The sequence below is a fragment of the Anabrus simplex genome, chromosome 1 (assembly GCF_040414725.1).
Source record: "Anabrus simplex isolate iqAnaSimp1 chromosome 1, ASM4041472v1, whole genome shotgun sequence".
In the NCBI taxonomy this organism is placed as follows: Eukaryota; Metazoa; Arthropoda; class Insecta; order Orthoptera; family Tettigoniidae; genus Anabrus; species Anabrus simplex.
This window is the reverse complement of record NC_090265.1, coordinates 40927615-40948985: the sequence shown is the minus strand read 5'-3', so window position 1 is coordinate 40948985 and position 21371 is coordinate 40927615. Positions and strand designations below refer to the sequence as shown.

The 21371-nt window shown below is 37.3% G+C and overlaps 1 protein-coding gene across 3 annotated transcripts in view; it reads right to left on the bottom strand.

Annotated features, from left to right (window-relative positions):
* Positions 1-21371, bottom strand: part of LOC136883899 (PHD finger protein 14) — a 319931-nt gene that overhangs the window by 58473 nt on the left and 240087 nt on the right. The window lies entirely within an intron of this gene.

The window sequence follows — 21371 nt, the reverse complement described above, 5'->3', positions numbered from 1 at the left end:
AGAGAGAGAGAGAGAGAGAGAGAGAGATTGGGGAGGGGGGGGGGGAGAGGTATGGTGAGCAAAAGAGTGGAGAAGCCCTATAAGCAATTATTCAAGAAGCAGAATGAATATGTATGATCTTGAGGGGAGATATACATAAATGCACAGAACAAAACTGGCATATAGATATGTATAAATATATAACAGAATATATATGAGCAGAAAAGTAAAATAAGTAAGAAAATACACCATGTGTAGGAATCAACAAAACCAGACAGCAAAGTCTCTTGTATACATCTATGTTCAGAACTTTTATGTAGTATGGTACTAAAAGTGGATTTCTATTCTTGGGATGATGAAATAAAGTACTTCAATGCTAAATTACAGCTTATGGCAATATTCATTTTTCCTTCAGCATGCTACTTTTCTGTTTCAGATAGGATACCACCGACACACGCAGAGAATCAACCAGATCTCTCTAAACTATTTCCATGCGAGGAGCAGAATGACTTGTGGCTGTAGGTATAAACATCTAAGAGAGTGGAAATCTCATCATCATAATGGTCTTTAATGAAAATGACTACTGAGAGATACAAATAAACACGTAAGAAATGATGGGAGAGAACTTGGGACTTTGTGGCAGTAAGAATCAGACTGCCAATTGCTTTTCAGCATAATAATAATAATAATAATAATAATAATAATAATAATAATAATAATAATAATAATAATAATAATAATAATAATAATAATAATAATCTCTCTTGCCAGTTGCTTACAAGATTTTCTCAACAATACTACTAAATAGAGTAAAATCGACACTGGACAGTCAATTGGGTGAATATCAAGGTGGATTTAGAGAAGGAAGATCTTGCTCCGAACAGATTTTCAACCTGAAATCTATAATTTGACACAGATTAATAAACTCCAAAGACATAGTTGTAACATTTTTTGACTTTAAAAAAGCTTTTGACTCTGTTGATAGGGAAACCCTAGATAAAGTAATCCATGAATTTGGAGTTAAAACTAAATTGGCAAACCTAATTCGTGAAACACTTACAGACACTATCTCGAAAGTAAAATTTATGGGTGAAGTATCTTGACCCTTCAAAATAAATACAGGTGTGAGGCAGGGCGATGGTCTATCTCCACTCCTTTTCAATTGTGTCAAACTGTAAGAATTTGGAATGAAAAACTGAAAGAATCTACAATATTGCCACTCATGCTGGGGAAGAAGAACAAAGGTGTTGCAATAAATTGCCTAGCATTTGCAGATGACTTTGCCATACTTTCAGAAAGCCTTACAGATGCAGCAATGCAAGTCAATCTCCTTGAAAAGACAGCCAACATAACAGGCTTGAGAATCTCTGCCGAGAAAACAAAATTTTTGACGAATATAAAAAGTGCCCCAAAGTTTTTAGTAACGGATATTGGTCAAATACAAAAGGTAAAGGAATTCAAATATTTGGGTGAGACAATTCAAGAAAATGGTTTAGATAAATCAGCTATAGAGGAGAGGATACAAAAGACGGAAAGAGCGTACGGTATAACTAAGAATACTTACAACAAAAAGTGCTTATCAAGAAAACTTAAAATAAAGCACTACAACACAGTAGTGAAACCAGAATGCCTTTATGCCAGCGAATGTCTAGCACTGAACTACAAGCTTGATAAATTAGAAATATTAGAAAGAAGAATTATAAGGAAAATATTAGGTCCTCTAAGAATTGCAGAGTTTTGGAAATTAAGAAGTAACAATGAAATTTACCAGAACGTAGAAAACATATCTGAAACAATAAGAAAAAGACTGCTATTTCTTGGACACAGTTACAGAATGGATGACAATAGACTAACTAAACGAATCTTCAAGTACCTTTGGGAAAAGAAATCAACTACCACCTGGATTCAAGAAGTCAAGAAAGACCTGGAAAGGAACAACATACGAGAAGAAGAATTATTGGAAAGAAAGATTTTTAGGAAGAAAGTCTTACAAATGGAAGGATTCCAAGGGAGGAAGGAAAGGAAAACAGGCACAAAGTGGACTGAAGACAGGAAAAAGAAACACACTGAAACAATGAAAGAATACTGGAAGAAAAGGAAAGAACAACTAAGGAGGAACAATTGAAACTGTAACGTGGTCCGGCCGGAATGCAAGAAGAGAGAATAATAATCGTATGGCCTCCGGTACCGTTTGCAGACATTTCGATTTGACGCCATCTGGCTGTCTGCTTGTCAATTTCGACGTTCCGTTTTACTCTAGGTCCGCTAGATGGCAGACAGAGTAAACCGGATCTCTCTTGGGCGTCTATGGCTGAGATTTAATTAATTTTGTCGGGTAAATACCAAATGTATCACCAGAGATCTTTTACATGCCGACATTGTACGACATGGAGTGTCGAATGGACTTTTTTCCGCCCTTCAAAAATCCGACTACCTCTGCCAGGTTTGAACCCGCTATCTTGGGATCCGGAGGCCGACACTCTACCAGCATAAAAATCAGTTGATTAGAAGGAAAGAATGGTTTAGGAAGAAAAATAATGTTCATCCAGTACAGATGGGAAGAACTAAAACTTTGACTGACTATGTACTGTTGAAAAAGTAAACCTTAATGAACTTATGAATGTTAAAATTGCACTTTAAAGTTTTCCAGTCTTGAAAGCCATTTTTCTTCAGTTTCAACTTAGTTCTTCAATCTGTCAAACACTAATTCAGGATAAAATGTTTAGATAATGCCTAAAAAAAGAAAACATTAAATAAAGGATTATAACTGAAAAAGATACCATTAACTGAAATGAGATTGATATACTTCTTGAAAGAACATTATCAGATTCTATTAAATCACACTTTTAATTTATTATTATTAGTTAACACAACTTCCCCCATGCGGAGGCTGCCACAGGGACAAAGTATGTCGACTACACAGTATTTTGTCTTTTAAGTTACTTTTGAGTTTGCTAGGGTGCCAGATAGAAATAACCACCACAAGGCTCATGAATAAATTTGCAATGAATTTGGGATATGGCATGAGTGACATCACTGACTTTCGCAGAGCTGTAATTGTAGTCTATTCTTCTTATCATATTTAAAATTGTTTTGGAAATGATTTAGTGGATGTTTAATGAGCATTAGTGAATTAATAAATTACAGCAAACTCTTAACATGTCCACGTCCAATTTCCTGTCTATATCTTTGCCCTAGGAGCTAAATGTAGGTAATTTCCAATGCCTTAAAAGCCGACAGTAACGGACAAAGATTTAAGTTTTCTTCTGGGACGGTTCCCTTCAAAATTCTTGCTGTGTTGATACAAAGTGAGAGCATACTTTTAAACATCACCAGTAGGAATGTATTGTTGATCATAATTCTAGTCACTGAGAGATATCAAAAATAGTCTCTAAAAAAAATCAGTGACAATGAGTGTTAACCTGTATCACATTTCTTGTTGCTGCTAAAGTTTTGGACAGTTTATATGTGCTACGGAGATGATAGATAAACACAAAGGTGTTATTTTAGCTATTGAAAAGAAATGAGAAGTGATAGATAAGTTAGAAATGGGCAAATCTGCAATAAAACTTTAATGGAATTATGGGATAGGTAAAACAACAGTAAGAGACTTAAATAAAAATAAAGAAAAGCTGCTAAAGTTTGCAACAACACCTGACAGCTACCCGAAAACTTCAACTTATGCAAAACCAGATGAAGCTCTGCACTTGTGGTTTCAGCAGAAGAGAGCAAGAGGAGTTCCTGTATCAGGTCCAATGTTAATAGAGAAAGCAGGAGAGTTCCATGAAACTATGAAGATTGAAGGAAAATTTAACACTTCATCAGGATGGCTGACTTGATTTAAACACCACTACAGGATGTGAGAAATTGTTGTTCAGGGCAAGAAAGTGCTTTTTGGCGATGAATTCTGTCTAAATCTCTTTTATTTCCTGACAGAATATTTCAATATTTCTCGCACTATTTGTATTAAATAGTCATCATGTAAACGTTTCGACCTATTAGGACCATCTTCACCTAAAAGTTAAAATATTTACAAATTTCGCCATTGAATGTGGCATGGTTATACAATATTCTGAGTGAATATATGATAATATAAATTAATGCATGCATGTGATGTGAGATTTTAAAAAAAATTTAAAACAATCTTCAATGACTTAAAAGTTAAAAACTGGCAAACTAAGGATGAACCAACGACTACGGGCGGACGATTTCTCCCTAGCAAGTGCAGTGAAACCTTTGTGGAGGAAATGCCACATAAATTCTCTAAAAAGTTGCTGCCTTGTAGATGTGGCAGGGGACTGCTAAGGGCTAAGCGAGACTACCCTGACAGAAAAAAATCCTTTTTTGTGTTAGGCTAAGCAAGTCAACAGGAGAGTAACTGGTGTCCGCTTTCAAAACTAAAACAAGCCTTGGATGCAATGGAATTCAAGTCCCAAATATGACAACATCCTTACATACTTCTGCTAGGTATGATGGCTGGCAGCCCGATGATAATCGGTGAAGATATGCTAAGAAGAAAATCTACATGAGAAAGAATAAAACAAAAATTGGAACACTGAATATTATAACCCTGACAGGAAAAAGTGGAGAACTTGTGGACCTCATGGAAAGGATAAAGTTTGATATTCTAGGATTGAGTGAGACAAAATGGAGAAGGAAAGGTTAAAATCATTGAGGAAAGGTTATAAGATCTACTGGTATGGACACAAAAAGGAACCCTGTAACAGCGTAGCTTTTCTTGTCAGTAAGAACATTGACATAGTGTCAGATGTAGAACATGTCAATGACATAATAATTAAGGTAAGAAGGAAATTAGGGAAAGAGGTCCTAACCATAATCCATAAACATGAGCGTCATGCCACAGTTGGACGGCATATCGTATGCATGACTTTTGTGTCCATTGAAGTCTCAAAGTTTGTTCAGCATTTAGATTGACATTCGCAGATGATGTGGTGATTTGGGGAGGTAATGAGGAAGAAGTTCAAAGAAAGATTAATGCTTGGAATTGTCATTTTAAGGAATTTGGACTTAAAATCAGCCTTAAGAAAACAGTTATGACAGTCAACAGACAAAAGTCAGGAGCAAATATCACAGTAGACAGACAGAAACTGCAAGAAGGTAACCACTTCCAATACCTTGGTAGTGTCCTGACTGAAGATAACCGATCAAAGAGGACCTGTTCTTTACCATCAGGTTAGAAGCCTTCTCTGGAACAGCCAGATTCCAATACTAGCCAAATGAACACTTTATCAAGCTTACTTCTTGCCAATATTAACCTATGGCCTTGAAACTTGTATCATCACTGGTAGAGATAAAAGTATGACTCCAAGCTGCAGAAATGAAATTCCTCCGGACCATGCGACAAAAAACCAGGAGAGATAAGGTCCACCACAAGAGGATTCGCCAAGAGATTCAAATAAGAGAATTGTTATGTGATACCATAATCAGATCAAGATTGAAATGGTATGGCCATGTAATGAGAATGGATTCTTGCTCAGTAGTTAAGGAATGGTTGGAGAAAACCTTATAGACGGCAAAAGACCTAGAGGCAGATCTTGAAGGAGATGGATCGAACAAGTCAAAAAAGATCTAGAACATAGAGGAGTGGATTGGAACCAAGTACAGGAAGAAGAATGGTACCTGAGTCGACTGAAATAGCGAGCGCTCATACACCGCACCTGGGAAACGGAGATGGTTAACTGATGATGATGATTTACAAATTTTGCCATTGAATGTGGCATGGTTATAAAATATTGTGAGTTTATATATGAAAATATAAATTAATGCATGCATATGAGATTTTTCTTAATTTTTAAAATAATCTTTGTTGACTTGATGTACAGGTGGAGAACAAAAATGCACATGTAATACAGCGGGCTTTCAAATGTGATACGTAGCATGTTTTGTAAATACAGTAAATGTGCAATTTCCGGTAAGAACAAGAGTATTTTGGATTATCCGTGCAGTCTCGGATCTGGTTTGACCTGGAAAATCAAGAGTTTGTTGTATATTAGTTAGTGGAGTTTGAATTGTTGTGCTTTACTGATACGCTATTTCATTTAGTAGAGTGGGGAATACTGTGGTGTGTTCGCTGTTTTGTGGAGTGGGGCCGAAAGGTGGGGCGATCAGATGTGGCCCCACCCCATGTGTGACACTGACATGCCAGGGCTGCGCCTCCTGCTACACAGGCAACCTAACAGTGGTGGGCCAGTGCCCATTGGTCAAACACTGCTGCAGTAGCCATCGTTGGCCGTTACGTTGTTACTGGCTTTGAGGGGTAGAAACCAAGATTCCCGCAGGATGAGAGTCTTCCATATCTGGAGGTTTCTACGAGCTTCGAGAGACTGACATATCTCAAACGTTGGCCCAGGTGTATACAAGACAGACGCACCTGCGGAGTTCAGTCAGTTCAGTAAGTGGACGCAGTGAGTGAGCGAAGAGGACAAAGAGTGCAGTCAGTCTGTGTGTGTCAGCCTGTTTGAGTTTTCTCCTGCTGTGAGTGAGAGTCAAGTCTCTGTTGCAGCATGAAAGAAGAAATTGGGTGCCGACATGGGGCAGTGAGATGAGTTCTACCGGAGTATGGACAGCGAAAATTTTCCTGAACTATGACACTGTTCAGCGCGGGCTGCAAACTGTTGACTGTGACAGCGTCAACGAGTGTATCTGAGACTGATTGGGATTGTGGCGCTAGTAACCACAGCAGTCTGTATTAGTGTAAATAAGCAGTGGGTACCAAGAGAGAGGGAGAGAGCGGGAGAGAGCGTACAGCATAATAGTGTATCATAAGTTGTGAGCTCAGTAATTATGTGCGCTAATGCGTAGTCTTGGTGTAACTAGTAAATAAATTTTAGATGTAGAACACTACAGTACTATAGCTCATTCCATGTTAAGAAAACAGAAACAACAAGGTTGCCATATGAATGGCTATGCTCAACAGCATCACGGGAAAACCATGGCATATATATTGGTAAAACACAGTACCAGTACTTAGGTTCAAAATAACAGTAGGAAGAAAGTAAGCTGCAAATTATTTTTTTGAAATCTGGGGTACAGGGGTTGTAGGGTGAGCAGGCGGGGTGGGGAGGGCTTATTTCTGTTTTTACAGCAACAGGGATAAACTACTGCACATAAAAAACCTCAGTATTGAAGTTCAAGGAAGTACGGCCCCGCGATATAGGGGGCAACACGTCCGCCTGTCACCCGGTGGCCCTGGGTTTGATTTAGTATAGATAAGAAAAGAGTTTTTCCACCAATCAATACACAATTTATTTTAAATAGATTAAACTAGTACCGGTTTCGGCTCTTTAACGGCCATCATCAGCTAGTACATGATTTGTTTCCAGCCATTAGACAATTCACAAGTTGTTATTGTATTAGACATCCAGATTTTACTCTCCCACAAAATATACATGACCAACCTTAATGGAGAACTACCAGCCTTAAGGGAAATCAATTTCTAAAATGTTTTTTCTCATGTGCACCTTTTCAATAGGAGCAAAAGGCAGGAGTTATCATTAATGGACTGTTTTGCAGGCTGTCACATCATTTCAAGTTAGGTTAAATAGTTTAACGCCAGAGCCATTTTATTTTCGATATAACAGATAATAAAAGAGGTTATCGTCAACAATTGGTTTCATGATTTTTCAGTCACAGTGCCACTCTTAGTTACAGATGGTCAATATGTAACCGAAAAATAAGGAAAATTATGCATGACTTCATATCAGAAATTGTATTGTTCAACGAATTCTGTGATCTACCCCATTCTGTCTCAACTTTAGTCAGTTTCATCGTACTTCACGTTAGTGCCACGTGCTTTTGTAGAAGAATATCAGTTTAACATCAATCAATCAATAAATACTGATCTGCATTTAGGGCAGTCGCCCAGGTGGCAGATTCCCTATCTGTTACTTTCCTAGCCTTTTCCTAAATGATTTCAAAGAAATTGGAAATTTATTGAACGTCTCCCTTGGTAAGTTATTCCAATCCCTAACTCCCCTTCCTATAAATGAATATTTGCCCCAGTTTGTCCTCTTGAATTCCAACTTTATCTTCATATTGTGATCTTTCCTACTTTTATAAACGCCACTCAAACTTATTCGTCTACTAATGTCATTCCACGCCATCTCTCCGCTGACAGCTCGGAACATACCACTTATTACATGTAACTAATCTCATTATTAGACCCGTATTGAACTATCCTATGATATACTAACAATTTGTTGGTTGTTTTGATCCACCTTTTCAATACAAATTACAGTTTGTGTTGCTAAGTTGTAATGTTACAACACTAATTTACCGGGACATGTTTCGCTTTTATTCACAAGCATCATCAGCCTATACAATTGCCTCAAGGTTTGTCATATTTGGATTGTTGTTACAAATTTCATTACATTGAATGTAAATCTAATTTCAGTGATAACAATATTTAAAACATAAGAATAATAAACACATTAAAAATTATGACAATATGATTTGCAATGTTAAATGGAGTAAATCTTAATTCTAAAACACATTGACGTCCAAAACACAGTTTTTACAATTTGAAAATTTGGCTAAAAATTGTTTGCAATGTTAAAATAAAATTGATTCAACTATAATTTGGCATTAAAATTTGAGTCATAAATATAAATATTGGATGTTAATATATAGGAGCCATAGTTTCTGAAGTGCGTTGGTTTCTAGAATACAGTAACATTTCAGCATTGAGAATTTTAGTTAAGAATTGTGCTCTCTAAATAATGTTATTTAAAAAGACTGTAATTTTGCATCATGCGTGATTAGAGTCATGATGATAATCTAGAATTGAAGTCTTGGGTTCGTTGGAAAATGGCTTCTAGATTTGATGAGGCTTGCTGCTGCAGTTTGGCAATTTGATCAGAGGAAGTATTGACATATTTAATTCTTGTTTGTAGCGACCAGACTCTCCGTTGGAAGTTGATTGTTTTGATGTAAGTTATGGTTAAAAGGGGCTTCAATCCAAATTTTGAGTATCTGATTATGTTTCTTTCGATTTATAGAATGGAAGAAGCATCCCTTTGTCTGCTGCTACAGAATATTGTGGACCTTATTGCGTTACTGTGACTCAAATATGACAAACCTTGAGGCAATTGTATAAGCTGATGATGCTTGTGAATAAAAGCGAAACATGTCCCGGTAAATTAGTGTTGTAACATTACAACTTAGCAACACAATCTGTAATTTGTATTGAAAAGGTGGATCAAAACAACCAACAAATTGTTAGTATATCATAACATACCACTTAGTCGAGCAGCTCTTCTTCTTTCTCTCAATTCTTCCCAACCCGAACTTTGCAACATTTTTGTAACGCTACTCTTTTGTCGGAAATCACCCAGAACAAATCGAGCTGCTTTTCTTTGGATTTTTTCCAATTCTTGAATCAGGTAATCCTGGTGAGGGTCCCATACACTGGAACCATACTCTAGTTGGGGTCTTACCAGAGACTTATATGCCCTCTCCTTTACATCCTTACTACAACCCCTAAACACCCTCATAACCATGTGCAGAGATCTGTACCCTTTATTTACAATCCCATTTATGTGATTACCCCAATGAAGATCTTTCCTTACATTAACACCTAGATACTTACAATGATCCCCAACAGGAACTTTCACCCCATCAACGCAGTAATTAAAACTGAGAGGACTTTTTCTATTTGTGAAACTCACAACCTGACTTTTAACCCCATTTATCAACATACCATTGCCTGCTGTCCATCTCACAACATTATCGAGGTCACATTGCAGTTGCTCCGAATCTTGTAAATTATTTACTTACTTCTATACAGAATAACATCATCTGCAAAAAGCCTTACCTCCGATTTCACTCCTTTACTCATGTCATTTATATATATAAGAAAACATAAAGGTCCGATAATACTGCCTTGAGGAATTCCCCTCTTAATTATTACAGGGTCAGATAAAGCTTCACCTACTCTAATTCTCTGAGATCTATTTTCTAGAAATATAGCAACCCATTCAGTCACTCTTTTGTCTAGTCCAATTGCACTCATTTTTGCCAGAAGTCTCCCATGATCCACCCTATCAAATGCTTTAGACAGGTCAATCGCGATACAGTCCATTTGACCTCCAGAATCCAAGATATCTACTATATCTTGCTGGAATCCTACAAGTTGAGCTTCAGTGGAATAACCTTTCCTAAAACCGAACTGCCTTCTATCGAACCAGTTATTAATTTCACAAACATGTCTAATATAATCAGAAAGAATGCCTTCCCAAAGCTTACATACAACGCATGTCAAACTTACTGGCCTGTAATTTTCAGCTTTATGTTTATCGCCCTTTCCTTTATACACAGGGGCTACAATAGCAACTCTCCATTCATCTGGTATAGCTCCTCCAACCAAACAATAATCAAATAAGTACCTCAGATATGGTACTATATCCCAACCCATTGTCTTTAGTATATTCCCAGAAATCTGATCAATTCCAACCACTTTTCTAGTTTTCAACTTTTGTATCTTATTGTAAATGTCATTGTTATCATATGTAAATTTGAATACTTCCTTGGCCTTAATCTCCTCCTCTATCTCAACATTTTCCTTGTAACCAACAATCTTTACATACTGCTGACTGAATACTTCTGCCTTTTGAAGATCCTCACACACACACTCCCCTAGTTCATTAATTATTCCTGGAATGTCCTTTTTGGAACCTGTTTCTGCCTTAAAATACCTATACATACACTTCCATTTTTCACTAAAATTTGTATGACTGCCAATTATGCTTGCCATCATGTTATCCTTAGCTGCCTTCTTTGCTAGATTCAATTTTCTAGTTAAGTTCCTTCAATTTCTCCTTACTTCCACAGCCATTTCTAACTCTATTTCTTTCCAGTCTGCACCTCCTTCTTAGTCTCTTTATTTCTCTATTATAATAAGGTGGGTCTTTACCATTCCTTACCTCCCTTAAAGGTACAAACCTGTTTTTGCATTCCTCAACAATTTCTTTAAACCCATCCCAGAGTCTGTTTACATTTTTATTTACCGTTTTCCACCGATCATAATTACTTTTTAGAAACTGCCTCGTGCCTGCTTTATCAGCCATATGGTACTGCCTAACAGTCCTACTTTTAAGACCTTCCTTTCTATCACATTTATTTTTGACTACGACAAAAACAGCTTCATGATCACTAATACCATCTATTACTTCAGTTTCCCTATAGAGCTCATCTGGTTTTATCAGCACCACATCCAGGATATTTTTCCCTCTGGTTGGTTCCATCACTTGCCGTATTGAATGTTTCAATACAGGCATGTAACTTTGTATCAATTCATTAAGGAATCGTGAAATCGATTACCAACTCCCTTGCGAAGAAAGGGTACATATATGCTAGTAATAATAATAACAATAGAAAAGTACAGTTCCATGAACACCGATGTCACTGGAGAATGACACAATGGAAAGTTACCGATAAACAAGCCAGCTAATGAAACACCAAAGATGGCACATAATTACACAATTAGAAATAGGAAAGGATTTCCACCAATCAATACTTATTTATTGCACTTATTATGCTACAGTATCGGTTTCGACCCCCTACATAGGGTCATCTTCAGCTGAACAACACATTCTCGTCTATGTCAAGAAGCTATGATTATACATTGTTTAGGGAATGCCATATGATAACAAACATTTGGTCACATCCAAATGGGGCATGTCAAAACGGGAACTGGCGTGTATGTCACTATGTGCGACAATGCAATTGTATGTCCATAATGATATGCTTTAGGTCTTTAAATTAGTTTATAAAACACATCTCTACTTAAAACTAACTAATATATATATATATATAAATATAAGATAAATACAATATATATAGGAACACTTCATGCACATGAATGTTCGTGTCTTGCGTGTTGTTCAATTCATCAGTTGACTTCTGTGTTCAAGTCTTATTTACATAGTTGTACGTTTGGTTGCTGTTTCTGGAGTTTAAATGATATGATTTGCTTGTAAAATTGTCATGCTGTATGTATGAAAGATTTTGTCTTCATGTATATACATAGAACTAGCAAATGTACCCGTGCTTCGCTACGGTATTCTACATTGTATACGGATATCGACGTAAATACTGTGCGTTCATCAAATGAGATTGTTTTAAAAATGCATGTCTCTTAGCCTTATCCGAGAAATAGCATGGGGAGGTCCACATACGTTGTTTCCAATGTAAAGTGAGGGTTGCGGAGTTGTGATGATAGCGGCAGGCTCACTTGCCTACTGCCATTCACAATCGAGTTGGCAAGTTTACATTATAATTGCAGGCCCCAATGCCTACTGCGCGGTCACAATCGTTTTGGGGAGTTTTAGTTACAATGGCAGACCCATTTCCTACCTTCAGACAGGTTACAGTTGAGGAGTTTTTATTATAATACCAGGCAACTTCCCTACCACCAGTCAAAATTGAGTTGTGCAGTTATCATTATAATGACAGTCCCTTTTTACTGCTGCTAGCCAGCTTACTGCCAGTCACACAGAATTAGTGAGTTTCCATGAAAATAGCAGGCCACTATGCCTAATGCTAGTCAAATTTTAGATTGGAACATTTGTTTATAATGGCGGGCACCCTGGCCTAGAGCCAAACACAATAGAGTAGGGGACTTTCGAACAAAACTGCATGGTCCCTTGCCTTCTGCAAGACAAATCGAAAAGTGAATTATTCATTAAAATGGTAGGCCCTCCTTACTAATGCCAGTTACACAGGAGTTGGAGAAGGACCCCATTCCTACTGCCAGCAGTCAAAGTCGTTGTAGGGAGTACTGATTACAATAGCAGACACATCCTTTCTCGATCGCTACAAATCGACATCAATGAATATATACAGATGGACATCCGAAAGTATATGAATGTTTACAATATTGCGGACCTTCATTTACAGATTAACTGCTGCTAAACGGTACGTCATATCGACAAAGGACCGTACCGTAAGGACCAGTATTTAGTGATCTAAATGGCTGGTCCTATGATATTTTCTCGCATCTAATCTATTCATGGGTCAGATTGAATCAGAAAAGTTGAATAGGTTGAAATTTGTGTAAGAATATCTTACATTGCATTACTTTTCGGATAATTATGTGACATAGCATTTGGCTCACATATGGGTACTGGGCGGGCCGATGTTCGTGTAGAGTTTGATCATACTATCTTTCCTGTAAGTGATTGAAATGATGCACAAGAGAAGAAAAGGTTTGGAAATTAATTTCCATTAAGGCAGGTAGATTTCCATTAAGTTTTGTTGTGTGTATTTTGAGGGAGTGAAAAATCACGGTTTCGGTTTCGTATAAACCCCCAATTAGTTCAGGGATTTAGAAACAATATTTGTCCTAAAAGCTCCCCAAAGGCCAGGTGGATTCTAAATATGAAGTTTGGTGGAAATATATCCAGTAGTTTTCAAGTTAGAGAAAGACAAACAGACCAACAAACAAACAAACTAACTAACTAACTAACAGACACCAAGGAAACCTACCCTCGGACAGATGGATGCTATATATAAAGTTTGGTTCAAATATCTTGTTAGTTTTCAAGTTGTAAGAAGTACGCTTTACACGCACCCGCTCTTGCGTAAAGTCCGCTGGGATTTGTACCGAAAAACGGTCCGTTAATGATATCTCCCTTACCAAATCCTGTAATCGAAATGATGCACATGAGAAAAAAAGGTTTAGAAATTAATTTTCATTAAGGCAGGTTGATTTCCATTAAGTTCGGTTGTGCATACTTTGAGGGAGTGCAAAATCACGGTTTCGGTTTCGTAAAAATCCCCACTCAGTTCAGGGATTTAGAAACAATATTTGCGCTAAAACCTACCCAAGGACAGGTGGATACTAAATATGAAGTTTGTTGGAAATATATATTTAGTAGTTTTCAAATTATAGAAGGACAGACAAACAGACAAACAGACAAAGAGACAAAAAGACAAACAAACAGACAGACACCAAAGCCAAAAATGATGCAGATGGTCATTATTACACCTGAAACGGATAACTGTACGGAAATTTCGCCAAAATAATCAATGTACAGACACACGGTCGTTACGATTTTATTTTTTGCGCTAAAACCTACCCAAGGACAGGTGGATTCTAAATATGAAGTTTGGTGGAAATATATCCAGTAGTTTTCAAGTTATAGAAGGACAGACAAACAGACAAACAGACAAACAAACAAACAGACACCAAAGCTAAAAATGATGCATATGGTCATTATTACACCTGAAGCGGATAACTGTACGGAAATTTCGCCAAAATAATCAATGTACAGACACACGGTCGTTACGATTTTATTTATATATATGACGGATAAGCATGGGCACGTTGAAAAGTGCAGACTTCCACTTCGAGATTCATATCCCCTAAACGGTTTATGATATTAAGAAACGGTTTGCGCCATCGGACGCCTCATTTAACGCTCTAAATATTTGTTTCTAAACCATATCCTCGTATCTCCCATATTAAGGGGGTAAATTGAGTTCAAATGTTGAATAGGGTGAAATTTGGGTGCATTTTTAACATTTTACATTACATTTTGCCTACTTATGTATAAGCTAGAATCATGAAATTTGGTACACATATGTCCCATAATCGTGCCAATGTGCACACCTAACGCGATCATCCTATCATTCTTATAAGTATGTCAAACATTGAAATTTACTTGTAAAAATCACCAAATTTACGAACAATCCAGAAATACGGCCAAATTTAACGTATAAGGGAGAGAGATATGACAAAATGTCACAGGACCAAAGTTGTAGATCACTCCGAATTGAAGCGACATTGTGCCATCCGTTTTGTGATACGACTTACCGTTTAGCCAAAAAATAGCTCAAAAGGAATGTCTGCACAGTCATTAAAATTTCCTCCATATTTCGATATCTTTGGGGGTAAAATGTGAAAAATTTGAACATCTTGGAATTTTCCCGTCCGTTAGGGACCAAAAGCTATATATTCACCAAATTTCAATTGTCTACCTCGTCTGGCAGGTTGTGCCGCCATCTTGATTTGGGGGGATAGGGGATAAAAATGAGGAAATTCCCGAAAATTTTTAAGCCCACGAAACCTATAGGTTATCGTTTTGGATATACTATACGACTGTGTTCTTATGCTGAGCCCAAAATTTGAGCCCCCCCCAGCGTGCCCCCTTCAGGGAATTTTGAGAATTTCCGATTTTTCTAGGGATCCTGGGGTCATCAGTTTCCCTCGTACCAAGTTTCAAATTTATGAGATTTCTGGAAGTGCCTCATTAATTCACGTCTTTTTTCATTTTTAAATATTTATATATACATCGCTCCAGCCCGACTTGCTTTTATATATATAGATGACGGATAAGCATGAGCACGTTGAAAAGTGCAGATTTCCACTTCGAGATTCATATCTCCTAAACGGTTTATGATATTAAGAAACGGTTTGCGCCATCAGACGCCTCATTTATCGCTCTAAATGTTTGTTTCTAAACCATATCCTCGTATCTCCCATATTAAGGGGGTAAATTGAGTTCAAATGTTGAATAGGGTGAAATTTGGGTGCATTTTTAACATTTTACATTACATTTTGCCTACTTATGTATAAGCTAGAATCATGAAATTTGGTACACATATGTCCCTTAATCGTGCCAATGTGCACACCTAACGCGATCATCCTATCATTCTTATAAGTGTGTCAAACATTGAAATTTACTTGTAAAAATCACCAAATTTACGAACAATCCAGAAATACGGCCAAATTTAACGTATAAGGGAGAGAGATACGACAAAATAACACAGGACCAAAGTTGTAGATCACTCCGAATTGAAGGGACATTGTGCCATCCGTTTTGTGATACGACTTACCGTTTAGCCAAAAAATAGCTCAAAAGGAATGTCTGCACAGTCATTAAAATTGCCTCCATATTTCGATATCTTTGGGGGTAAAAAGTGAAAAATTTGAACATCTTGGAATTTTCCCGTCCGTTAGGGACCAAAAGCTATATATTCACCAAATTTCAATTGTCTACCTCGTGTGGAAGGTTGTGCCGCCATCTTGATTTGGGGGGATAGGGGATAAAAATGAGGAAATTCCCGAAAATTTTTAAGCACACGAAAACTATAGGTTATCGTTTTGGATATACTATACGACTGTGTTCTTATGCTGAGCCCAAAATTTGAGCCCCCCCCAGCGTGCCCCCTTCAGGGAATTTTGAGAATTTCCGATTTTTCTAGGTATCCTGGGGTCATCAGTTTCCCTCGTACCAAGTTATAAATTTATGAGATTTCTGGAAGTGCCTCATTAATTCACGTCTTTTTTCATTTTTAAATATTTATATATACATCGCTCCAGCCCGACTTGCTTTTATATATATAGATGACGGATAAGCATGAGCACGTTGAAAAGTGCAGACTTCCACTTCGAGATTCATATCTCCTAAACGGTTTACGATAGTAAGAAACGGTTTGCGCCATCGGACGCCTCATTTATCGCTCTAAATGTTTTTTTCTAAACCATATCCTCGTATCTCCCATATTAAGGGGGTAAATTGAGTTCAAATGTTGAATAGGGTGAAATTTGGGTGCATTTTTAACATTTTACATTACATTTTGCCTACTTATGTATAAGCTAGAATCATGAAATTTGGTACATATATGTCCCTTAATCGTGCCAATGTGCACACCTAACGCGATCATCCTATCATTCTTATAAGTGTGTCAAACATTGAAATTTACTTGTAAAAATCACCAAATTTACGAACAATCCAGAAATACGGCCAAATTTAACGTATAAGGGAGAGAGATACGACAAAATAACACAGGACCAAAGTTGTAGATCACTCCGAATTGAAGCCACATTGTGCCATCCGTTTTGTGATACGACTTACCGTTTAGCCAAAAATTAGCTCAAAAGGAATGTCTGCACAGTCATTAAAATTGCCTCCATATTTCGATATCTTTGGGGGTAAAAAGTGAAAAATTTGAACATCTTGGAATTTTCCCGTCCGTTAGGGACCAAAAGCTATATATTCACCAAATTTCAATTGTCTACCTCGTCTGGAAGGTTGTGCCGCCATCTTGATTTGGGGGGATAGGGGATAAAAATGAGGAAATTCCCGAAAATTTTTAAGCACACGAAAACTATAGGTTATCGTTTTGGATATACTATACGACTGTGTTCTTATGCTGAGCCCAAAATTTGAGCCCCCCCCAGCGTGCCCCCTTCAGGGAATTTTGAGAATTTCCGATTTTTCTAGGTATCCTGGGGTCATCAGTTTCCCTCGTACCAAGTTATAAATTTATGAGATTTCTGGAAGTGCCTCATTAATTCACGTCTTTTTTCATTTTTAAATATTTATATATACATCGCTCCAGCCCGACTTGCTTTTATATATATAGATGACGGATAAGCATGAGCACGTTGAAAAGTGCAGACTTCCACTTCGAGATTCATATCTCCTAAACGGTTTACGATAGTAAGAAACGGTTTGCGCCATCGGACGCCTCATTTATCGCTCTAAATGTTTTTTTCTAAACCATATCCTCGTATCTCCCATATTAAGGGGGTAAATTGAGTTCAAATGTTGAATAGGGTGAAATTTGGGTGCATTTTTAACATTTTACATTACATTTTGCCTACTTATGTATAAGCTAGAATCATGAAATTTGGTACATATATGTCCCTTAATCGTGCCAATGTGCACACCTAACGCGATCATCCTATCATTCTTATAAGTGTGTCAAACATTGAAATTTACTTGTAAAAATCACCAAATTTACGAACAATCCAGAAATACGGCCAAATTTAACGTATAAGGGAGAGAGATACGACAAAATAACACAGGACCAAAGTTGTAGATCACTCCGAATTGAAGGGACATTGTGCCATCCGTTTTGTGATACGACTTACCGTTTAGCCAAAAATTAGCTCAAAAGGAATGTCTGCACAGTCATTAAAATTGCCTCCATATTTCGATATCTTTGGGGGTAAAAAGTGAAAAATTTGAACATCTTGGAATTTTCCCGTCCGTTAGGGACCAAAAGCTATATATTCACCAAATTTCAATTGTCTACCTCGTCTGGAAGGTTGTGCCGCCATCTTGATTCGGGGGGATAGGGGATAAAAATGAGGAAATTCCCGAAAATTTTTAAGCACACGAAAACTATAGGTTATCGTTTTGGATATACTATACGACTGTGTTCTTATGCTGAGCCCAAAATTTGAGCCCCCCCAGCGTGCCCCCTTCAGGGAATTTTGAGAATTTCCGATTTTTCTAGGGATCCTGGGGTCATCAGTTTCCCTCGTACCAAGTTTCAAATTTATGAGATTTCTGGAAGTGCCTCATTAATTCACGTCTTTTTTCATTTTTAAATATTTATATATACATCGCTCCAGCCCGACTTGCTTTTATATATATAGATGACGGATAAGCATGAGCACGTTGAAAAGTGCAGATTTCCACTTCGAGATTCATATCTCCTAAACGGTTTATGCTATTAAGAAACGGTTTGCGCCATCAGATGCCTCATTTATCGCTCTAAATGTTTGTTTCTAAATCATATCCTCGTATCTCCCATATTAAGGGGGTAAATTGAGTTCAAATGTTGAATAGGGTGAAATTTGGGTGCATTTTTAACATTTTACATTACATTTTGCCTACTTATGTATAAGCTAGAATCATGAAATTTGGTACACATATGTCCCTTAATCGTGCCAATGTGCACACCTAACGCGATCATCCTATCATTCTTATAAGTGTGTCAAACATTGAAATTTACTTGTAAAAATCACCAAATTTACGAACAATCCAGAAATACGGCCAAATTTAACGTATAAGGGAGAGAGATACGACAAAATAACACAGGACCAAAGTTGTAGATCACTCCGAATTGAAGCCACATTGTGCCATCCGTTTTGTGATACGACTTACCGTTTAGCCAAAAAATAGCTCAAAAGGAATGTCTGCACAGTCATTAAAATTGCCTCCATATTTCGATATCTTTGGGGGTAAAAAGTGAAAAATTTGAACATCTTGGAATTTTCCCGTCCGTTAGGGACCAAAAGCTATATATTCACCAAATTTCAATTGTCTACCTCGTGTGGAAGGTTGTGCCGCCATCTTGATTTGGGGGGATAGGGGATAAAAATGAGGAAATTCCCGAAAATTTTTAAGCACACGAAAACTATAGGTTATCGTTTTGGATATACTATACGACTGTGTTCTTATGCTGAGCCCAAAATTTGAGCCCCCCCAGCGTGCCCCCTTCAGGGAATTTTGAGAATTTCCGATTTTTCTAGGGATCCTGGGGTCATCAGTTTCCCTCGTACCAAGTTTCAAATTTATGAGATTTCTGGAAGTGCCTCATTAATTCACGTCTTTTTTCATTTTTAAATATTTATATATACATCGCTCCAGCCCGACTCGCTTTTATATATATAGATGACGGATAAGCATGAGCACGTTGAAAAGTGCAGATTTCCACTTCGAGATTCATATCTCCTAAACGGTTTATGATATTAAGAAACGGTTTGCGCCATCAGACGCCTCATTTATCGCTCTAAATGTTTGTTTCTAAACCATATCCTCGTATCTCCCATATTAAGGGGGTAAATTGAGTTCAAATGTTGAATAGGGTGAAATTTGGGTGCATTTTTAACATTTTACATTACATTTTGCCTACTTATGTATAAGCTAGAATCATGAAATTTGGTATACATATGTCCCTTAATCGTGCCAATGTGCACACCTAACGCGATCATCCTATCATTCTTATAAGTATGTCAAACATTGAAATTTACTTGTAAAAATCACCAAATTTACGAACAATCCAGAAATACGGCCAAATTTAACGTATAAGGGAGAGAGATACGACAAAATGTCACAGGACCAAAGTTGTAGATCACTCCGAATTGAAGAGACATTGTGCCATCCGTTTTGTGATACGACTTACCGTTTAGCCAAAAAATAGCTCAAAAGGAATGTCTGCACAGTCATTAAAATTGCCTCCATATTTCGATATCTGTGGGGGTAAATGTGAAAAATTTGAACATCTTGGAATTTTCCCGTCCGTTAGGGACCAAAAGCTATATATTCACCAAATTTCAATTGTCTACCTCGTCTGGCAGGTTGTGCCGCCATCTTGATTTGGGGGGATAGGGGATAAAAATGAGGAAATTCCCGAAAATTTTTAAGCCCACGAAACCTATAGGTTATCGTTTTGGATATACTATACGACTGTGTTCTTATGCTGAGCCCAAAATTTGAGCCCCCCCAGCGTGCCCCCTTCAGGGAATTTTGAGAATTTCCGATTTTTCTAGGTATCCTGGGGTCATCAGTTTCCCTCGTACCAAGTTTCAAATTTATGAGATTTCTGGAAGTGCCTCATTAATTCACGTCTTTTTTCATTTTTAAATATTTATATATACATCGCTCCAGCCCGACTTGCTTTTATATATATAAGATGACGGATAAGCATGAGCACGTTGAAAAGTGCAGATTTCCACTTCGAGATTCATATCTCCTAAACGGTTTATGATATTAAGAAACGGTTTGCGCCATCAGACGCCTCATTTATCGCTCTAAATGTTTGTTTCTAAACCATATCCTCGTATCTCCCATATTAAGGGGGTAAATTGAGTTCAAATGTTGAATAGGGTGAAATTTGGGTGCATTTTTAACATTTTACATTACATTTTGCCTACTTATGTATAAGCTAGAATCATGAAATTTGGTACACATATGTCCCTTAATCGTGCCAATGTGCACACCTAACGCGATCATCCTATCATTCTTATAAGTGTGTCAAACATTGAAATTTACTTGTAAAAATCACCAAATTTACGAACAATCCAGAAATACGGCCAAATTTAACGTATAAGGGAGAGAGATACGACAAAATAACACAGGACCAAAGTTGTAGATCACTCCGAATTGAAGCCACATTGTGCCATCCGTTTTGTGATACGACTTACCGTTTAGCCAAAAAATAGCTCAAAAGGAATGTCTGCACAGACATTAAAATTGCCTCCATATTTCGATATCTTTGGGGGTAAAAAGTGAAAAATTTGAACATCTTGGAATTTTCCCGTCCGTTAGGGACCAAAAGCTATATATTCACCAAATTTCAATTGTCTACCTCGTCTGGAAGGTTGTGCCGCCATCTTGATTTGGGGGGATAGGGGATAAAAATGAGGAAATTCCCGAAAATTTTTAAGCACACGAAAACTATAGGTTATCGTTTTGGATATACTATACGACTGTGTTCTTATGCTGAGCCCAAAATTTGAGCCCCCCCAGCGTGCCCCCTTCAGGGAATTTTGAGAATTTCCGATTTTTCTAGGTATCCTGGGGTCATCAGTTTCCCTCGTACCAAGTTTCAAATTTATGAGATTTCTGGAAGTG